This window comes from Amphibalanus amphitrite, unplaced genomic scaffold (genome assembly GCF_019059575.1).
Source record: "Amphibalanus amphitrite isolate SeventyFive unplaced genomic scaffold, NRLGWU_Aamphi_draft 001064F_arrow, whole genome shotgun sequence".
Classification (NCBI taxonomy): domain Eukaryota; kingdom Metazoa; phylum Arthropoda; class Thecostraca; order Balanomorpha; family Balanidae; genus Amphibalanus; species Amphibalanus amphitrite.
In genome coordinates this window covers 1-6,648 of record NW_024882558.1, presented here as the reverse complement: position 1 = coordinate 6,648, position 6,648 = coordinate 1, and positions in this window count along the sequence as shown.

The following is a 6,648-nucleotide window of genomic DNA, read 5'->3' as shown; positions in this document are numbered from 1 at the left end:
CTTCCCTGGCGGTTGCCTTAGGCATGCCGGGAAGACTAAATTAAAAAAAAACCACTCCAGTGTAAGACAGTTTGCATGCATGGGAAGGGTTTGACATTCCCACATGTTTTTGGTTATGAGCTTCAGAGACAACACGCATCCGAAACTTTGTGTTTAATAAGTATATCGTTACGATTGCCGAGGCGGTGTTGAAGGCTTCTATAGCGATAATGGTTGCATCACAGCCGTGCAGCTGAACATGATGTGTACCAAAGCATGTAAGATACAATACGAGCTAAATCGTCCATCCATAAACAACATGGGACAGGCGTATATGCCAGTTTTCCTATCACTAGGCGCCACCTTTATGGCTGTCCAGTTTCCTCACATGAAGGATTTTCCTTAGCAGAGGATTACGAACACTCAACTTATTCCTCTGCAAGGGAGTTCAAGGGTGTACAAACGCTGCCTGCCACTTCCGAGTTGGTCGCCGCCACCGCTCTTTTGTCTGTGCTCGTTGATGGCGTCAGGCTGGGCGGCCTCGACAATGACCTGGCAGTTGTATCCAGCGCTGCTGTCCCGGCACCGCCTGGGAGTGGCGTCCAGGTAGGCACCCAGGAACGTGGGAACGGCACTCAGGGAAGTGCTGTGTGCGATTTCACGGCCAGGCCGCCGACCGCTGGGCATGTCGTGACGCCTGCGTGTCCAGGCAATCACCGACAATGGGGTGCTCTAGCTGACGTCACAGGAACTGCGGCGAGGTATAAGCCAGTCCTGACTTCGCATGGTGTCGTGCCTCTGAAGTCGTCGCTTTGCGCTTCTGTAGTCGCTTTGACGAAGCTCCGGAGACAGCTAAGTTGTTGGAACTTGCGATAAGTGGATGAATAGTTTTGCTTGGTCGTCTCGTAATGGATGTGTTGTCACGATTTATGTTGAATTTTCCGTGCAGACAACCTAAATCGAGATCAAACAAGATAGCAGGTTTCCTTACTGGACGAGACTGGTCCGTCTTGAAATGATTCTGGATAATGGGATGACTATATATATATTTTTTCGTTCTTTCTGGATCAAATCCGGGATAGTACTTCCACTCGTAAAGGATTAAATGCATCTCAGAGAAGAAGGATAAATGTTGTTGATTAATTTGTTTTGCCGAACCTAAATAAAAACCAAAGTGAGAGGTTGATGTAATCTGACGGGTTTCAATGCTGTAATGTGATAATGAGACCCAAATTATTGGATCGATGAGCCATGGATAACTCGTTTCACTATGGCCGCTTTACGGAGGGCGTATAGGCACAATGCAGTCGTATCGCGAGCAATTGCATGGTGAACTTCCTCAATAAAATGTTTGTAGCGAGGCGTAGTGCTTTTCACTTGATTAAAACAAGGTTCTATGAACCTAACGGCCCAGCAGTTTGTCGATTTAAGCTCATTGTAACAGTATTACACTTGAGGAAGTGATACTGTAAAACGACCACGTCGTTTGATTGAATACAAGTAAAATAGTTTAGTTGGTCACAGTTCGTTCGCCCTTTTGACATTTAAATCTTATGCAGTTTTCATATTGCACAGTATCATCCCGCACCGTAGACGGTGTTTACAATTGCTTCAGGTGCAAAGAGAGAAAATTATCAGATCTGTCGTTTAACTGATTTGTTAAAAACGTCTAGAGCAGTAACAAACTGTTAAACGTCTAGCAGACATTTCGTCTAGTCTGAAATATGCCGTATTTTATATAAGATGTATTTTTAACTTTAACCCTCGCCGGCACAGGCCATTTTGCGTCCTTCGACGGCACAAGGGGGGGGGGGGGTTGGTACGACCCCCCTCGCGTTTGGCCCCTGATCGAGCTAGAGCTTCGCGGAAAAAAACGAGCGTGTTGCCCGTCACGAGACGAAGCCGATGATATCCAATTTTAAGGTCCTAGGTCATCGGGTGACCTTCCAGGTCAGGTCAATGACCCGAAAACCGGGAAAATCGGGACCTGTTATAAAGTCGTAAAGTGTGGCTGCTATGTGGTTTTCCGGGGTGCTGATCACGAATATCGTGTTAGTTTTGATCAGAGATGATGTTTTTAAGCATTTAGACCAGGTCGGGTCAGGTCAGGTCAGGTCAACCGGTAGGGGTTGTGACGGGTATTCGTAATACGTGTCAACCGCCTCTGACAGCTTCGTAACATGTTACGAAGGCACCAAAACTACTTCGTAAATGTTCAAATGGTTGGTAAATTCGAATTCAGCTCCAAAAACTAGCCTAGAAACATGTAAAACTCGAAAAAGTGAACCGAGGTCACCCGAGGTCACCAAAGGTCAATGACCTGACCTGACCTGACCTTCAGGTGACCTTGACACCCACCCTAATGTATGGGAGCAACATCAAATCACATGTTTGAACGTTTGAAACCACGAAAAGCTGGCAAACGCGCGGCTAATGCGAGCCGACATACGCCGAATCGCGATTTCGGCCAAACATGGCCACGGAAAAGAGGTCACAGGTCAAAGGTCATTGGGGTCAGGGTCATGAAATTTTCAGGGAACGTGTAAAATTGATCAATGCGAGGGTACTGAAAGTTTCGTTGCGATCGGCCGCTTTTACGCGAGTTATTTGCGAAAAACCTTAGGGGGGGTTGCATCAACCCCCCCTGTGCCGGCGAGGGTTACGCGCCCGAAACATATCAGCGGTACGGGATAAAATTATTAAACCGCTAATCTTTTAAACGTCGAGCCGATAGGCGAGACGTTTAAAATATTTGTTCTACCTACTCGCGGTTTAATATATATTCACTATAACATACTAATTATGCGAAAGCATAGACCTCATATACCTATGCCGGTGCACAGAGGTCTATATGGTGAAACGTTCATACCTAGGGGAGAGCGGGGAGAGTTGTATCATGTCCAAGTTGTATCAGGGCGAATTGTGCGAAACTTATCCAATTGATGGCGCTCGTGACATGACCAGCCGACGAGGTTTTCCGGGCGCCATCTTTCCCTGTTCTGTCGTGTGGCTGGGTGGACGCGTCTCGAGGTGAGAGCCGATTTTATGTTTTTTTAATGTCATTCTAAAAAAATAGGTTGCAAGAAAATGTGTGTTTTGGACATTTAGATGTGCACGAATTTGAAAGATCTCCGTAGCGGTGGTGAGGGTAGGTTCTAAGGCTGCGTGAGTGAAAATGGATTTCTCCAGCTGTCCGCTGTTTTTGAGCACGAGGATGTTTTTCCAAGATGGCGGCGAGGTACATGTTGTATCAGAGCCGGGTGGGGTATGTTGTAACATGTATGTATGTATGGGTATGTTGCTTTTGATCGCGAAAGCTAAGCCCTGGCTCGCGTTTGTAGGTAGCTAGTCAATACTCGTTCCATTTTGGCACAATGTGTTGGCTTCCTTGCTCTTAACGGGCCACTTTTGCGTCTAGTCTGTTGATGTTTCGTTCGTTTCGATGTTTCGTTCGGATTGCATTGACCTAAGCTTGGTCTAATAAAAGTGAAGCCTTTGAGCATATACATTGTATCAACCCCATTTAATGTTGTTGTTATGCTCAAAACCAGTAGCAAGCACGCTCCCTGAAACGTGAAATACCTAGTGATACAGATTACCCCACCATGTGATACAACTCACCCAAGCCATGGGGCAAGTTGTATCAAAAACATTGTTCTTTTCGGCAGACCGTAGAAGAAAAACTGGTAGAGGTAGCGGAAAAGTTACTTTGCACAAAAACGCAGAAGAATCAAGGAAGGAGATAGTATGGAAATAATGATTTTATCACGGATAGTTACGAGGTTATGGGTCTCGGAGTAAAAACTGATACAACCCACCCCACTCTCCCCTATTCCGTCTGTTTGACATCCTATGTCGTGATTTGATTTTGTTTCTTTTTTCTTTTTCTTTTTGCTTATCGTAAATGCGGTGTTGCAGTATTAGCGACTGCTGCTGTAAAAAATCCCTATGCCGATTATTATTAATAGTCAATGATATTTGACACAACTAACCATTTTTTCTGGCATCTGGGTAGCTGCCCATATAGTTGGAATCGTCCCATTCTTTTCATGTAGGTATAGCGATGCCTACTGATCTGTATTTACTTTTTTCAGTGAATAGAAACGCGCACTGAGCCATATTTTCATTTACCTAAAGCAATTCAGAACTGGTGGGTATATCTTGTAGGTAATTCTCAGACTAAAGAAGGAAAATATGGCGGGACTGTTACCTGTTCCAGTTATTCGTGGTTATGTTACGAGACATCAACATTTGTCCCTATTGTTCCCTTGCCGCAATTACCACAGTCATAAACTTCGTTCTACATCGATTTGGCCCATTAGTGAGCAATGGTTTACCGATACTTCCTGGCAGTTATGGAAGGAGCACAATGCATGCAGAATATTTAATGTTTGGATAGATTTAGCAATGCCTTGTAAGTTGTAACTCATGAAAATATGCCACTTATCTTAATAAGAAAGTGAGCTGACAGCAGAACAAACGGTTACATTTTTTTCAACAGAAGTATGCCGTTATAGATATTTAGCTCATCTATATACCTATAACAAGAATTCAGGAATCATAGCTACATACATCATAACTGTATTTATCATTAATATAGCCTTCCATGCGATTGCTTCCGGCCTATGAGGTTAAGTGTAATAGGCAAGAGCGCAAGAGGAGAAGGCAGTGCACAACACTGTTTTTCGATGTAGGTGTATTTTTATTATGCATCTTTTGCGTGATTCACATCGATATCCGCCACACCTTGCTGTTTGGTATCAGGCCGTGTCACCTGACTTAGCTGTGCTTAGAAAGATCAGGCAAAGTATCTTTGCACAATCTGGCGTGGCAGTGGCGTCTGATACGCTGCACCATCCAAGATTACTGCACCGTCCACCGCAGAGCCCCGCCGTGCCGTGCCGTCTCCCCTCCCCTCACCACCTGCTGCGCCCTCCCCTCTCGAGCACCGCTCCGTGCCGCTCCTCCCAGAGGTCACGTGGTCGTCGCTGTGTGAGCCGGCTGGCCGCGGTGCTGGGTCACGTGAGAGCCGGTTCAGGTGCACCGGTGGCGACCGGTCTCTGTGCCGTTTCGGCGAGCAGGTCTGTGTCGAACGTGGCAGTGGTTCTGCACCGACTTTATTTGAGGGATAACTGCATGGTATCCAGATGGTTTCGATGGGTCCCGTCATGATGGTCCCCATTGGGATGGATGGTCTTTGGAGTCATCTGCTGTTTCGGGTCCCTGCGACTCCGATTGGCGAGTACATACCTCGTGAGTGTGATTCTAGAAAGAACTCATTCCGCTCTCATCACCAGAACTATTTCAACTGATAGAGCTAGAAGTAGTGGTCGTCATAGAATGATAGCTGAGAACCTACAACTCACGCCAAAATATCAGTGGTTTCACGATAGTTACGGTCACGGATTGTTCATCGTCCCATTGTTTGGATCGTATCAACTTATAGTCACTTTGTTATCACATGTAAGCATTGTCTCGGAATTTCCTCTTCGTACTTCTTACAAACAAGTGTCGTTAAAAGCTTATGGACACGTCGTGACGTGAAAACGTAAAATAACGTCCAAACTAGTTCCTGGCTGATGATGTAACTTCTCTTTGGTTGATGATAGCAAACGCATTTTATATTACACGATATTCCAAAATTTTGCTTTCGTGGCCAGCCTAGTATAGTCTTACTGCCTTATTTTTCAAATTGATTCGCCAGCCTGTCAGCTGCCCATTTGGCGTTACTGACTCGTTCGTATCTGTGCGGTCCATTACCATTGCGAATCTATTCAGCTGCAGCTGGAGTCGCCACTTTCACACCTGCGTTTGTCTCCAACCGACAGCGCGCGACCCGGTGCGCTGAGCACTGATCAGTGATCAGTCCGTGCGGCAGTCACCCTGTTGCCAAGTGCAGCTGGCCACCACAGCGCTCGGTGGGCCGGTTTCCCAGTACACCGGCAGAGCCTGAGCAGCAGTGCTGGGACGAACAATACCTGCAGAGGCGGCCGTGGCTGCCCGCTCCCCAGTCAAAAAACACGCCCGATCCGCTGCACGGCGGCGGCGGCAGCACAGACCGGTCGGTTGAGCTCCGTCCGTGGGTGATGAGACCCGCGGGGGTGCTCGTTAGCTCGGCTGAACTGAATCCGACCACACTCGTGGGGGGAGCGTGGTCGTCCCCGGGCTGTAGAATTGTATTTAGTCTCGAGGAACATCTCGATCGAGAAGCATCTCCGGGATTGGAATCGTTTGCGGGCCACTCGTAGCCGTGACAATGCCAGCGAAACCGCGCTCGGAGTGGCGGGGTGGGCTCACGTGGCGTTTTCTCTCGTCTGGCGTCTGGACAGCCGGAGCTCCACTTTTACTTTCGGCGTCTGGTCGGTCATGTCCGGTCTGGGTCCGGTCCGTCCGGGCTACGCTGTTCAGACAGACTGAACCTGGCTACCTGGTTCAGCCAGGGCTCAACTGTGATAGTGTGGCTATAAGGCTGGCCGCTTAATTGGGTGGGTGGTTCAACTCAGGTCAGCTCAACAAAACAAAAGAGCGTTGTGGTAGAAGTAAAAGCTAAACTGAGCGGCGCAGCTCTTTGCCATTGCCGATAAGGATGTGCAAGTTACGCCTATCGCCCTACTCTCACCTCCTGGAGAGTCACGACTTTATGTGGAGAGAGGGAGTAAATGAGAGAGA